At 41.4% G+C, this 16,114-nt stretch overlaps 1 protein-coding gene across 12 annotated transcripts in view; it reads right to left on the bottom strand.

Moving 5' to 3' along the window:
• The window catches only part of MBNL1 (muscleblind like splicing regulator 1), a 190,915-nt gene extending 178,335 nt beyond the window's left edge, over positions 1-12,580 (bottom strand). For all 12 annotated transcript variants that reach the window (XM_075861507.1, XM_075861510.1, XM_075861511.1 and 9 more), the window contains exon 1: positions 12,407-12,580. The gene's annotated coding sequence lies outside the window, so the exon portion shown is untranslated. The remainder of the gene's footprint in view (positions 1-12,406) is intronic.
• Positions 12,581-16,114: the final 3,534 nt, after the last annotated feature.

Raw genomic sequence — 16,114 nt, 5'->3', positions numbered from 1 at the left:
CAAAAAACAAGCCCTTACACAGCTTTTTTGACTAAAAAATAAAAAAAATTACGGCTCTCAGAATACGGTGACACAGAAATTTTTTTTGTTTATAAATAAGTCATTTTATTGTGCAAACGCTAAAAAAAAAGGACCAAACCTATATACATATGGTATCGCCGTAATCGTACCGACCCGCAGAATAAAGTAACAATGTCATTTATAGCATACGGTGAGCGCCGCAAAAAGAAAACCTAAAAAACGGTGTCAGAATTCCTGTTTTTTGCTCAGGATTGCAAAAAAAATTAACAAAAAGTGATAAAAAAACAAAAACGCACGTACCCCAAAATGGTACCAATGAAAACTACAGATTGTCCCGCAACAAATAAGCCCTCACAGGGCTCCGGTGGTGAAAAAATAAAAAAGTTCTGGCTTTCAGAATATGGCGATGCAAAATGTGCAGAGTGTTCCAAAAGCGGATAAGATCGGGCGCCATTTATCAGTGCGACACCGGCCACATATCTATGAAATATTATTTATTTATCCCATTATTATACCCTCTTATAATGCCCTGATGTACTCCGCACAGATTACATATACCCTGATGTACCCCGCACAGATTACACATGCCCCCACATTATAAACTGAAATACCAGCGAAACCCAAAACAGAAACCTACCAAGCAAAATCTGCGCTCCAAAAGCAAAATGGCGCTCCCTCCCTTCTGAGCCCTGCAGCGTGCCCAAGCAGCAGTTTGCGCCCACACATACGGTGTCGCCATACCTGAGAGAACTCGCTTAACGTTTTATGAGGTATTTGTCTTCTGTGGGACACACTGGGCACAACATATTATGCACTAAAATGGCGTATCAGTGGAAAATTGCAATTTTCACTTTGAACCATCCGCTGTGCACTAACCCCTTTGCGCACTATGACTTAATTGCCCGTCATGATGCGGCGGTTGATGTATGGAGCCGGCTCACGTGCTGAGCCCGCTCCATAAGCTGCGGGTGTCGGCTGTGTATTACAGCAGGCCCCCTCGGTACTAACGGACAGGTACAGCGATCGCTCTGTTACAGAAGCCTGTAAGAATAACAATTTACTGCAATACATTAGTATTGCAGTATATTGTACCAGCGATCCAATGATCGCTGGATCAAGTCCCCTAAGGGGATTGATTAATAAAATGTGTAGAAGAATTATAGTTATTAGTAGTGAGAATTTTTTTTTTTAAAGTTAAAAAAACAAAACAGCTTTTCGCATTTTTCTTCTAAAGTAATGTAAAAAAATGAACAAAATTGGTATCGCTACGTCCGTAAAAGTCCGAACTATTACAGTATACCATTATTTAATTTGCACAGTGCACACCTTAAAAAAAATTTATAATTGAAACCGGCAAAATCGCAGCTTTTTATTTTGTCACCTTCGCTCTAAAAAAAAAAAATGTAATACAACTTTTGAATCACTTTTTATGTACCAAAAAATGGTACCAATAAGAACTGCAGCTCGTCCCGCAAGAAATAAGCCCTCACACCACTCTATTGATGGAAACATAAAAAAGTTATGGCTCTTGGAAAGCGGGGAGGGAAAATCTAAAATCAGAAAGCAAAAACTGGATCAGTCCTGAAAGGGTTAATTCATTTCTAATGAAAAAAACGTATGACCACATGTGGGGTATTTCCGTACTCGGGAGAAATTGCTTTATAAAAAATTGTTGCTTTTTTCCTCCTTTATCCCTTGTGAAAATGAGAAAATGCAACATTTTAGTGGAAAAAATGTTGATATTAATTTTCGCGCCCTAATTCTAATAAACTCTGCAAAAGACCCGTGGGGTCTAAATGCTCACTATACCCCTAGAAAAATTCCTTGAAGGTTTTTCCAAAATGGGGTCACTTTTGGGGGGTTTCCACTGTTTTGGTCCCTCCAGTGCATTGCAAATGCGACATGGCACCGAAAACCATTCCAGCAAAATCATAAATCCAAATGGCGCTCCTTCCCTTCTGAGCCCTGCTGTGGGTCCAAACAGCAGTTTATTACCACATATGGGGTATTGTCGTAATCGGGAGACATTGCTTTACAAATGTTGGGGTGCATTTTCTTCGTTATTCCTTGTAAATAATAAAAATTTCTATGTTTCAGAAAAAAAGTAAATTGTAATTTTTACAGACTAATTCCAATATATTTAGCGAAAAACCTGTGTGGTCAAAATACTTACTATACCCCTAGATAAATACCTTAAGGGGTCTAGTTTTCGAAATGGGGTCGTTTATGGGCAGTTTCTATCGTTCTGGCAGCTCAAAGCTTCTCCAAATGTACAGTGGGGCCTAAAACATTTTCAAGCAAAATATGAGTCCTGAAAGCCTCCGGGTGCTCCCTTCCTTTGGGGCCCTGCCGTGTGTCCAAACAACGCATTAGGGCCACAATGTGGGTATTTTTGAAAACAGGAAAAAGAGGGTGATAGATTTTGGGGTGTGTTTCTTAATTTTCATGTTCGCTTTACAAAGAAATCGGTCTTCAAACAAATACTTTTATGAAAAAAGTGAAATTATATATTTTTTTCACCTGATATGCATTAAATTTTGCAAAAAACTGTGGGGTCAAAATACTTACTATACCCCTAAATAAATACCTTAAGGGGTCTAGTTTTCTAAATGGGGTCATTTATGGGGAGATTCTATCGCTCTGGTAGCTCAAAACCTCTCCAAATGTACAGTGGGGCCTAAAACATTTTCAAGCAAAATATGAGTCCTGAAAGCCTCCGGGTGCTCCCTCCCTTTCGGGCCCTGTCGTGTGTCCAAGCAATGCATTAGGGTCACAATGGGGGCATTTTTGAAAACAGGAGAAACAGGGTGATAGATTTTGGGGTGTGTTTCTTCATTCTCATGGTCGCTTTACAAAGAAATCGGTCTTCAAAGTGATACTTTTATGAAAAAAGTGAAATTATATTTTTTTACGCCTGCTTTGCATGAATTCTTACAAAAAAACTGTGGGGTCAAAATACTTACAACACCCCTTAATAAATACCTTAAGGGGTGTAGTTTTCAAAATGGGGTCACTTGTGGGGGTTTCCACCATTCTGACACCTATGAGCCTCTGAAAACCTGGCTTGGTGCAGGAAAACAAAATGTACTTCAAAATGTATAAAATGATTACTAAATTTGTAAGTCCTCCAAATTGCTCAAAAAAAAAAAATTATTTTTCAAAAGTGCTGCCAAAATAGAGTAAAGAGATGGAAATATATATTTAATGAAAAAAATTGTACAGTATTTGTGTACATATGTCACATATTGCAGTTAAAAATAGGGAAAAAATGATAATTTTTACAAAATTTCTTCAATTTCTCTATTTTTTAATTAATTTCCGCAAATCGTATCAGTCTACTTTTACCACTAAAATAAAGTACAACATGTGACGAAAAAACAATGTCAGAATTACTTGGATATTCAAAACTTTCACAGAGTTATTCTCTGATAAAGTCAGACATACCAGATTTGACAAATCTGGCTTGGTCATTAAGGTACAAACATGCCCGGTCATTAAGGAGTTAAGTGGCTTCCTATAAAAATGAGCCTAGTGTCTAAGATGGGGAAATAAGGTGGTCAGCCCCATTCTGGACAAGAACCGATGTGAATGGTGACAATCTCTGTACAGTGCTTTGGGGTATATGTCGGTGATATAAGGAACAGAAATAAAATATAAACAGGAGTTGTAAGGGCTGTTCAGTGGGTGCAATAATAGATGCCCTAACATAAAGAGGTCTGCCTCTTTAATCATGGGGCAGAGGCAGCAGTCGTACCCGGGCCCTGTTACAGAATTTACTTTGGGGCCTAGGAACTTCCAAGTTACAACTCTGCCATTATTGACCACACTTTATTTATGAAAACGATCCCTTTATTCCTTCATGGTATAAGTAAAGTTCAGATCTGGAAATAGTAGAAAAGGAAGTTTTAATAAGGAAAGGTGAAGCCAGACACATCAGCAGAACTGGTAAAAAAAAAATATTTAATTTTCAATATTAAAATAATGTGGTTCTGTTATTAGCACTTGGATTTCAGTTTAGAACTAAAACTAGTGTATAGAACGGCAAGGGTAATTTGCAGATTTGAGAGGCCAGATGGTGCCCACGCTGCCACCAGCCAGAGTTTTCAGTGTAAAGAATTTTGGGCATGACATCATTTACTGCTCTGACAGCTCAACTTTCCCAAGTAGTATTCATGAGCTATTTTGGAGAAGTGTTAAAACAAAATCACACAAAATTGTAGGTCTGGATACGTTCGTTCCTCCAAACCTTTTTTATTTCTCCGTCTCCTTAAATAAACATTCAAAATTACTCAGGAGCAGTTGTTTTATTCTAGCACATTATACATGGCATAATAGGCTGTCAGGTCACTTAAAGGGTTACTTTGGGACATTGAAAATTGAGAAATCTATGCGCTCTCACCAGAGCTGAGGTACAGAGTTAAAGGGGTTCTCCAGAATTTTAACATTTCCATCAATCAGGCCATCAACGTTTGATAGGTGGAGGTCCGACCTCGGGGACTTCTGCTAGTCAGCACAATGAAGTGGGATGAGCTGCAGTACCAGAAACAGCCGCTCGCACAGACAAGTCGATGCAATCAAATATTGATGGCCTGTACAGACAGACCATCAATGTTACAGTTCCAGAGAACCCCTTTAATGATGACAGAGAGGGCATGACAGAAGGGGACAGGTGGGGCAGGAGCAGAAGTGTGTAGGTTACAACTGTCATGACGGAGCTGTTCTTATGCCCATCCATCCAATCTATTGTTAAGGAGTTCTTTAGAAAGTGGGGTCTTACATCTGGTGACTCCTACTAGGGGTCTTATTGGCAAACTTAAAGGGGTTCTCAGACTGTACCCCACATATTTAGTCTCTCAGAACTAAATTTTAAAGGTATTATTGACACTACAAACAAGGTGGTTTTTTTTCTTTCAGAAAAAGCACCACTCCAGTCCACAGGCTGTGTCTGGGTGTACAGCTGAGCTCCAATCATGTCAATAGAACTGAACTGCAATATTAGACAGTGCCCATGGACAATAGTGGCGCTGTTTCTGGATTAAAAGCAGACCCTCATTTCTAATCTCAAACATGAAGTGATTAAAATGTAGTGCTGTAACAGTAAATATGCGGGGTTCCCTGTGAGCTTTATGGTTTATCCGGGGCGGGGGGGTTAAAGTATACATAACTTTGCAGTAGTGACCTCTTCTCATAAAAAGGGTCCAGCCGGGTTAATATTTCTTTCTATCTCATGGTTTTCAAAAAGTTTTTCCTTTTTAGAATAGGTTATTTAGTCTCAATTCATGTCTGCACTTCATCTTCTGTTTATTTCAGAGGCCATAACGCTGTGACGAATCTATCGTATGATGAATCCAAATCGCGCCCAATGGACCCCATTTACTTATAATGGGATCAATCGGTTTCCGTTGAGGTTTTAACAACAAGAATAAATCTGCATGCTATAGTTTTCTTGTTGTTAAATGTGACAGATTTACAGACTGAAAGGCAAAACGCAGATATAAACACGGATTTTCATTGGCTGGGTTCACACCTGCGTCGCTTCTTTTCGTTGCTCTGCTTCATAGGAGGAGCAGAACAAGGAAAACCTGGAAGCAACGGTTCAGTTGCACCATGGACACCACCAACGGCCGACGGAACTTATTGACTTTAATGGGTTCTGTTGGCTTTCCTTTGGGGTGTCTGTGGTTTTACCGGAAACAATAGCGCAACATGATGCGCTAGTTTCTCCGGTAAGCTCAGACAGATCTGCCACGGTCACCCCTAACAGAGCCTCCAAGACAGATGTGAACCCAACAAAAGTTCCACATTGAATTGTTCCGTAGAGCGAGCTTTGTAAACTGGGGCGCTAGCGGTTGTTATGGGATTAGGAGTTAGTTATGATTGGAGGGATGACTGGCATTTCTTGTTATGTATCCTCTAGCAATTTGGTCCCTGAGAGCAGATACCTGGGACAGTATGGTTTGTTTACATCCATAGACCTGGTATGTGTCTATGCATATATAGTCCTATATACACTACAGTGCAGGCGGTCTAGCCTCAGCCCCTGCGACCAAGTTGTTACCAAAGATACATAAAGTGCGATATAATCAACTTTATTTAGATTGTCCTACAGACAAAATCATAATATATGCCGAGGTAGATCCAGGTAGGATTATTGATTACATACTTTGGATTCTTTGATCGATTTCCATATTTACATTTCATCCAGCTTTAGTTTTCAATGGCATTCATATTTACGTTACATTGCTAGTTCAATGTGAACGTATGTTATTATTTATTTTCAACTAATGAAACCAAGGTGCATAAGAGCAAGACTATTTAAAGGTGAAATACACAATTAGGGTATGTTCACACGACCTATTTTCAGCCGTTTTTTGGGCCGTAAACGCCCGAAAAATCGGAAGCAGAATGCCTCCAAACATCTGCCCATTGATTTCAATTGGAAAAACAGCGTTCTGTTCCGACGGGCCACAAAAAAGAAGTGCAGGACACTTCTTGGAGCGGTTTTTCATTGACTATAGAAAACAGCGTTAAAAAACGCAGCGAAAGTCGCAAGTGGCTTAAAAAAAACGTATGAAAATCAGGAGCGGTTTGCCCTTAAAAACAGCTCCGTATTTTAAAACGTTTTTGAGTTTGTGTGTGAACATACCCTAAGGGTATGTTCACACGTCTTAACAAAATACGTCTGAAATTACGGAGCTGTTTTCAGGCGAAAACAGCTCCTAAATTTCAGACGTCTTTGCAAGTACTTGCGTTTTTCGCGGCGTCTATTACGGACGTAATTGGAGCGGTTTTTCAATGAAGTCAATGAAAAACGGCTCCAATTACGTCTCAAAAAGTGTCCTGCACTTCGAGGCGGGCGTCTTTTTACGCGCCGTCTTTTGACAGCGACGCGTAAAATTACACCTCGTCTGAATAGAACATCGTAAGACCCATTGCAAGCAATGGGCAGATGTTTGCAGACGTATTGGAGCCGTCTTTTCAGGCGTAACTCGAGGCGTAAAACGCCTGAATTACGTCTGAAAATAGGTAGTGTGAACATACCCTCACACTCATGGCCCTTTTGTGAACACTGTTTTCTTGCTTAGGTCCTGCTGTTGAGTCGGCATCTACGTCTCCTTGAAAGCTATCCTCCAATAGACAAACTAGAGAATAAATCGGTTATTTGCCTTTAGGGTATGTGCACACTACCTATTTTCAGACGTAATGGAGGCGTTTTACGCCTCAAATTACGCCTGAAAAGACGGCTCAAATACGTCGGCAAACATCTGCCCATTGCTTGAAATGGGTCTCACGATGTTCTGTGCAGACGAGCTGTCATTTTACGCGTCGCTGTCAAAAGATGGCGCGTAAAATTACGGCCGCCTCAAAGAAGTGCAGGACACTTCTTGAGACGTAATTGGAGCAGTTTTTCATTGACTCCAATGAAAACCGGCTACAATTATGTCCGAAAAAGACACCGCGAAAAACGTGTGCACTTGTAAAAACGTCTGAAATTCATGAGCGATTTTCTCCTGAAAACAGCTCCGTAATTTCAGACGTATTTGGCGTGGTCGTGTGAACATACCCTTAGGCCTCATTCACACTACAGGGTTTCCCGGCCGGGTGCCGGCCGTTCATAAATCGGCCGGCACCCGGCTGCATTAGGAATAATAGACCCCTAATGGGGCTATTCACACGACCGATTTTTTGACGGCCGGGAAAAAAATAGGACATGCTCTATTTTCGGCCGGATGCCCGGCTCCCATAGAAGTCTATGGGGCCGGGTAATACACGGCCATCACCGGAATGTGTCCCGAGTGATGGCCGGGTTTTCCGTCGCTTGCGCTCTATCTCCTCCTCCTCCTCACAGCGCAGAGTGCATGTGAGGAGGAGGAGTTCATGCCATTCGGACGAATGGCTGTACACTGTGTGGCAGGGCCGGGGTGTACAGCAAGTGGAAGGGAGCGCTGCGCTGGCTCCCTTCCCCTGCTTGTTTTAAAAGCGCCCTGGCCCGGCGACACCTTCCATGGCGCCGCTAGCAGCTGCTGCTGCTGCGGCTGCTACTATTGCAGCGACGCCACTATAGCAGAGCAGGGAGGTATCTCCCCACTCTGCTATGTGCTAGCTCCATTTTAGCTCCCTGAAGGAGCGGAATCCCCGTGTGTTCGGGGATTCCGCTCCTGGACAGAGCGCTTGATGTCTCTGTCCATATCTGGGCAGTGACATCAGGGGAAACTCCTGAAGCGGAATCCCCGAACACATGGGGATTCCCCTTCAGGAGTTGCCGCTGATGTCACTGTCCAGATCTGCCCGGGCCGGAATGGATGCAAAAATAATGCAAACCGGCCGGGAAAAATGGCCGATTTTACCGGCCGATACTCGGGCGGGACCCGGTCGTGTGAATCCCGCCTTACACTATATCTGACCGTCTGACCGTGTGTGAAGTGACAGCTTCTCAAGCATAATACATCTGTAGTCCATAATTATACGGAGTAGCGACTAGAACATGGAAACCTCATTCTTTGATGCTGCTTGACATTGACTTTTATTTGCTTGTTGTCAGGTGTAAACAACCAGGCTGAGCTTTATGCGAATAATTTACTGACGCTTCATTAATACATTTAACCCCTTGGTGACCATCCTATTTTAGGCCTTCATGACCAAGCTATTTTTTTCATTTTTCCATCGCCGCATTTAAAGAGCTATAACTTTTTTATTTTTCTGTCGACATAGCTGTATGAGGACTTTTTTTTTGCTGGATTAGTTGTATTTTTTAATGGCACCATTTTGGGGTACATATAATTTTTTGATTAACTTCTATTAATTTTTTTTTGGGGGGGGGGGGGATACAAAAAAAAAAAAAAAAGCAATTCCACCATTTTTCTATGCAATTTACATTTATGCCGTTCACCGTGCGGCGTAAATAACAAGTTATCTTTAGTCTATGGTTCGGTACGATTACGGCGATATCACATACGTATAGGTTTTTTATGTTTTACTACTTTTGCATTGTAAAAACACTGGGACTTATTTATTAACTTTTATTATTACTTTTTTGGGGGGCAATAAAAAAAAAAAAGTAAATCTGCCATTCTTTGTAAAAGTCCAACTCTCAAAACCTTAAAATTTAGGTGTACAAATGTAGCCATCTTTACCTTGACTTTTAACACAGTAAATACACAGTGGCTTTTGTTGTGAGAAATCACGCTGCAGCATGTCATCAGTCAAGATAAAGATGGCTACATCTGTAACTACAGTTACCCCCGTTATCTGACAAGATCCATGTCACACAAGTGTCCATAAAGCGAAGATATGGGGAGTTATTTGAAGGCTTATCCAGCATTAGAAAAATATGGCTGTTTACTTCCAAAAACAGTGTCACACCTGTCTATGGGTTGTGTGTGGTATTGCAGCTCGACTCAGTTGACGTGAACGGGGTAGAGATGCAATATCAGAAAAAAATTCATGGACAGGAGCGGCGCTGTTTTTGGAAAAAAGCATCAATATTTTCTAATCCTGTACAAGCCCTTTAAAGAGGCTCTGTCACCAGATTTTGCAACCCCTATCTGCTATTGCAGCAGATAGGCGCTGCAACGTAGATTACAGTAACGTTTTTATTTTTTAAAAAACGAGCATTTTTGGCCAAGTTATGACCATTTTTGTATTTATGCAAATGAGGCTTGCAAAAGTCCAAGTGGGCGTGTATTATGTGCGTTACATCGGGGCGTTTTTACTACTTTTACTAGCTGGGCTTTCTGACGAGAAGTATCATCCACTTCTCTTCACAACGCCCAGCTTCTGGCAGTGCAGACAGCCGTGTTCTCGAGAGATCACGCTGTGACGTCACTCACAGGTCCTGCATCGTGTCAGACGAGCGAGGACACATCGGCACCAGAGGCTACAGATGATTCTGCAGCAGCATCAGTGTTTGCAGGTAAGTAGCTACATCGACTTACCTGCTAACGCCGATGCTGCTGCAGAATCAACTGAAGCCTCTGGTGCCGATGTGTCCTCGCTCGTCTGACACGATGCAGGACCTGTGAGTGACGTCACAGATCTGCACTGCCAGAAGCTGGGCGTTCTGAAGAGAAGTGGATGATACTTCTCGTCAGAGCGCCCAGCTAGTAAAAGTAGTAAACACGCCCCGATGTACGCACATAATACACGCCCACTTGGACTTTTGCAAGCCTCATTTGCATAACTACAAAAATGGTCATAACTTGGCCAAAAATGCTCGTTTTTTAAAAATAAAAACGTTACTGTAATCTACATTGCAGCGCCTATCTGCTGCAATAGCAGATAGGGGTTGCAAAATCTGGTGACAGAGCCTCTTTAAGCTGTCCTTGTGTATGTCTGTGACATGGAAGAAACACTGCAGTGACCAGGAATTGCCTTTCCCTATCCAACTTGACCCTACACAGCCTGATAACAAGCGGTGACTAGAATGTTTCCTCCAAGTCACAGGCAGGAACAGCGACAACTTAAAGAGACTCTGTCACCACATTATAAGTGCCCTATCTCCTACATAAGGAGATGGGCGCTGTAATGTAGGCGACAGCAGTGCTTTTTATTTAGAAAAACTATCTATTTTTACCACTTTATTAGCGATTTTTAGCTTTATGCTAATGAGTTTCTTAACGCCCAAGTGGGCGTGTTTTACTTTAGACCAAGTGGGCGTTGTACAGAGGAGTGCATGACGCTGACCAAAGTATAAACACGCCCACTTGGGCATTAAGAAACTCATTAGCATAAAGCTAAAAATCGCTCATAAAGTGGTAAAAATAGATAGTTTTTCTAAATAAAAAGCATCACTGTCACCTACATTACAGCGCCAATCACATCATGTACAATATAGGCCACTTATAATGTGGTGACAGAGCCTCTTTAAGCAAAAGTGTAAGGCCAAATGGACACAATGCGTATTACGTGCAGATTTGCTGCGCTTATTTTCCAGCGGCAAATACGCAGCGTGATACAGTGCTTAAAAAGTACATGAGAGTTCAAGTAATCTCATCTACAAGTTGCTGAATTTTTCTGCACGTAAAAATTGACCTGCGGTGCGTATTTTGAAGCCTGCAGCATGTCAATATATCTTCCGTTTCCAGCCCAGAATTGTATCTGACAAGTTTATAAAAAGAAAAAAACACCGTTAGGCGTCTCCGTCACAGATCCGGCAGAAATTATCGGAAAACAATAGCGGAAACTGATGGTGTCCATGTTACAACGGAACCATTGTATCTGGCATTCCCTTGTTCTGCTCCGACGTAGATGTGAACAGGGCCTAAGGAGACCACCAAACAGCTCTATTTATATCTCTGCTGGTCCCCTGTGAGTGTGTGACATCAGGTAGTGTGATATTGGGGTTAGTTACAGCTGCACCATTGCGTCCGGCATTCCCTTGTACTGCTCCGACGCAGATGTGAACAGGGCTTAATGATACCACCAAACAGCTCCTCATATCTCTGCTGGTCCCCTGTGAGTGTATGACATCAGGTCGTGTGATATTGGGGTTAGTTGCACCTGATCTTTTAGATTCGGAAAGGAGTTCGGCTTTAAAGACCTTATTTTACAGATTTATGTCACTTGTCCTCTGCATTACGTCTAATATAACATACGAATCAATTAGCCGCCCTAAAAACCATTGCATGCGTCTGACTCACTAAATACCCCCTGAAAAAAAGCGCTTGACAGTAAAAATGCCTTTCCATTAAAGGAAAACCATCCTTAAAATATCATTTCTTCTCTGTCACGGGACCAGCTGTGAACAAGCCATTTACCATGGTAGAAAGAATAACACGTAACGGTCACAATTCCTTTCTAAGTCGTCGTGACACTTTACATCACATTAAAACCCTCGCGTGGGGCGTTTCTACCTTGAAAACTTGGCGAGAAGCGCCCTACAGAAATATACCGCCAGCCATATAAGGAAACCCAGTTAAACACGTCATACATAATTTATAGGTAGTAGAAGTCCATTCACCTCACAGAGAAGAGATTTCAACCTTAGATAGAAGAATTCTGAAAACTGCAGTGGATTTAAATGTCCTTCCCCTTTAAAAAGACAGAGAGCATAGCCCCATATCGGATTAACCCTTTATATCGCTCGCACCTGTCCCTTTCCAAGCGGAGTTTCTACCATCCAGGAAGACCTAGGAAGCTTCTGTCATGTTATTGAATGGCCTGCAGCCCACAGGCTTCTCCCAGACATATAAAGTGCCACACAGCTGCAGGAAAGCTCGGACTTTTCAGTAGCAGATGTGCGTAGTGTCAATCTGCGCCCAGAGCTGTGCCCTCTATGGCTGCACCATCTTTCTCTACTGGCCACGCTACTCGGTAACCACTCTGCTCAATGTTATTTCCTCTCGTACAGTCTTGTAAATGCAAAAAAAAAAAAAAAGCAACTTACCTCTCACATTTTTCAGACTTGCAGACTGTGTACAGACCACCCAAGGCATCGTGTCAATTATTTATACGATTCTAAATAAAAGGACGTATATATCCGTCTACAGCGATCAGTCAGCGGCACAGAAAACCCGTCTGTTGAGCATACTGTAGCTGTACAGCCTCTTATCTGTAATGTCTAGCTTGCATTGCTTAATGCGCTGCCCCTCCCCCTCAGTCAGAAAAACCTACCAGGAAGCATTGGGCGTTCATGTCTGGGGCCTGAGGAATGTCAGAGAAGAAAAAATATCTCTCACTGCTCTCACCGTGTGTGATGGGTTCCAAGTAGCGACATGACACATGGATTTCACAGCCTGATTAATATTACGCTGTCGCTTTATCCGGCAGTCGCAGACACACAGTAAAAAAAAAATATCATTTTTCAGCAACCCCCCCTGTAATGCCTACTAATGGTATGCTCCGTTTTATATGCATAACATCATAACCTCAGAGCGGTATTACATTGCAAATGTCGTACAAAGTCACAAGCGTTCTATTAAAGATTCAGCATGGCTGCTTGTCGGAATAAAACGCTCCGTGCGAGTTTACTCAGCAAGGACAGACGTCAAAGAAAAAGTCTGCGGAGAAGAGCTTCAATGTTAAAAACAAAGTTTTCTTTGGATCGTTCAGTAAAAAAAAGTTGTATACGGATGTAGCCATCTTTATCTTGACTCTGATAACTTGCTGCAGCGTGATATCGCACAACAAAAGCCATTGAAAACGTCAAGTTAAAGGATCTCGCCACTGTGTAGTTAATGCGTCTAAAAGTCAAGATAAAGACGGCTACATCTGTACTTTATAACAAGATGTAGAGATTGTTCATCTGCGATATTAAAATAAACCAATGACATACTTTACATAGAAGAACGTCGTATCGTATTATTTTGTATACCTGCTTGACAAAAGGGGCCTCTGCACCCCAAGAGCTTGCAATTAACCTTCTTTAGCATAATTTTACATCTCTATAAAAGATGTAATAATAATAATGTTTATTTTTATATATATATATATATATATATATATATATATATATATATATATATATATATATATATATATATATATATATAAAAAATAGCGTTACATAATCTGCAGCGCTTTACAAGTCAGAGGGAACACGTGCAGACAATATCAGACCTTACATAGTCACAAGTGAATTACCAAATCATACAAGAGGGGTAAAGGCGCTGCTCGCAAGAGCTTACAATCTATGAAAATTGGGGTGACACAAGAGATCTTGTACAATGGTCCAGTCCATTATAAAGATGCCGCTTGGTTTGTACTTTTTGAAATAATAAGTAAAGTTTTGACAGGCGTGCTGCGTGCTCCCCCCCCCCCCCTCCACTTGATCCTAACCCTGGATTTGAGGGTTTAAAGATGCATGAAGGCACTGAAGCTAAAATCAGGTTATTTGGCACCTCTTTCCTAGCTCTACCGTACGTATAAGTAATAAGATTTAAGCCATGTTTAGACGTGGCAGGAGTTTTCCGCTGCAAATGTTGCTGCAGATTTGGGGCAATTACGCAACGAATCTGCAGCAATATTTTCATATTTGACAGGTAATTGAGACATTGCGGATATCACAGCGGACTTGCCATAGATTTCAGTTTTTGCATTGCAAAGGCTGAAATCTGCAGTGAAATTCCGCTTCTTCTCCGCAACATAATGAGCATGCTGCGGAGGAAAAATCTGCACCGCAGCCTAATTTCCGCACAAATATTTTCTACAACTTCTGAACGAAGTTTCCTAAAAATGTATAGAAATAAATGTAAAAAACGGCTGCAGCGGAATTCAACAGCAATTCTGCCACGTCTGAATGTGCCCTTACAGTAGGTTAAAGAGGCTCTGTCACCAGATTTTGCTACCCCTATCTGCTATTGCAGCAGATCGGCGCTGCAATGTAGATTACAGTAACGTTTTTATTTTTAAAAAACGAGCATTTTTGGCCAAGTTATGACCATTTTTGTATTTATGCAAATGAGGCTTGCAAAAGTCCAACTGGGCGTGTATTATGTGCGTACATCGGGGCGTTTTTACTACTTTTACTAGCTGGGCGTTCTGATGAGAAGTATCATCCACTTCTCTTCAGAACGCCCAGCTTCTGCCTGATCACTGCTGTGACGTCACTCACAGGTCCTGCATCGTGTCAGACGAGCGAGGACACATCGGCACCAGAGGCTACAGTTGATTCTGAAACCCCTATCTCCTATTGCATGTGATCGGCGCTACAATGTAGATAACAGTAACGTGTTTTTTTTGTTTTTTTTAAAACGTTCATTTTTGGCCAAGTTATGAGCTATTTTATATATATGCAAATGAGGTTTGAAATGGACAACTGGGCGTTTTTTTTCCGTTATGTCCAACTGGGCGTGTATTGTGTTTTTAACTGGGCGATCATGTGTATTCATTATAAGGACACTGCAGTAACGTTAATCTCTGTGTATGTGGCTGCACATCGCTGCTGTGTAAATCAATGGAGATGAGTGTATGACGCTGACTGGTCACTGATTGGTCAGCGTCATACACGTAAACACGCCCAGTTAAAAACACAATACACGCCCAGTTGGACATACAAAAAAAAACGCCCAGTTGTCCATTTCAAAGCTCATTTGCATATATATAAAATAGCTCATAACTTGGCCAAGAATGAACGTTTGTTTAAAAGAAAAAACGTTACTGTTATCTACATTGCAGCGCCGATCACATGCAATAGGAGATAGGAGTTAGAGAATCTGGTGACAGAGCCTCTTTAAGGTCATTAACAACTGAATAAGCGAAGACAAATAATAAAGTTCTAAGCAGGTGTTATGTTAAAAATAAAATGTATTTGGTAGTAGGGAGATATATATCAGAAACTACTCATTAAAGAGGCTCTGTCACCACATTATAAGTGCCCTATCTCCTACATAATGAGATCGGCGCTATAATGTAGGTGACAGTAATGCTTTTTTTTTTTTTAAAAACTATCTATTTTCACCACTTTATTAGCGATTTTAGATTTATGCTAATGAGTTGCTTAATGCCCAAGTGGGCGTGTTTTTACTTTAGACCAAGTGGGCGTTGTACAGAGGAGTGTATGACGCTGACCAATCAGCATCATGCACTCCTCTCCATTCATTTAAGCAGCGCATAGGGATCCTTTTAGATCAGTATGTGCTGTCTTATACTTACACATTAACGATACTGAAGTGTTTAGACAGTGAATAGATATTCCACGGGATGTCTATTCACAATCTCTGCACTTCGTTACTCTGTCTGTGGTAGTTACCGCAGAGGACGCGTAATCTCGTAACCTGTCATTTACCGCGTAATCTCGCGAGATTACGCTTGCTCTGCTGTAACTACCACAGACAGAGTAATGAAGTGCAGAGATTGTGAATAGACATCCCGTGGAATATCTATTCACTGTCTAAACACTTCAGTATTGTTAATGTGTTAGTATAAGACAGCACATAAGGATCTAAAAGGATCCCTATACGCTGCCTAAATGAATGGAGAGGAGTGCAGGACGCTGATTGGTCAGCGTCATACACTCCCCTGTACAACGCCCACTTGGTCGAAGGTAAAAACACGCCCACTTGGGCATTAAGCAACTCATTAGCATAAATCTAAAATCGCTAATAAAGTGGTGAAAATAGATCATTTTTTTAAATAAAAAGCATTACTGTCACCT

This window comes from Rhinoderma darwinii, chromosome 4, assembly GCF_050947455.1.
Source record: "Rhinoderma darwinii isolate aRhiDar2 chromosome 4, aRhiDar2.hap1, whole genome shotgun sequence".
Classification (NCBI taxonomy): Eukaryota; Metazoa; Chordata; class Amphibia; order Anura; family Rhinodermatidae; genus Rhinoderma; species Rhinoderma darwinii.
Note: the sequence above shows the minus strand (reverse complement) of the source record. Positions and strands in the feature narration are given on the sequence as shown.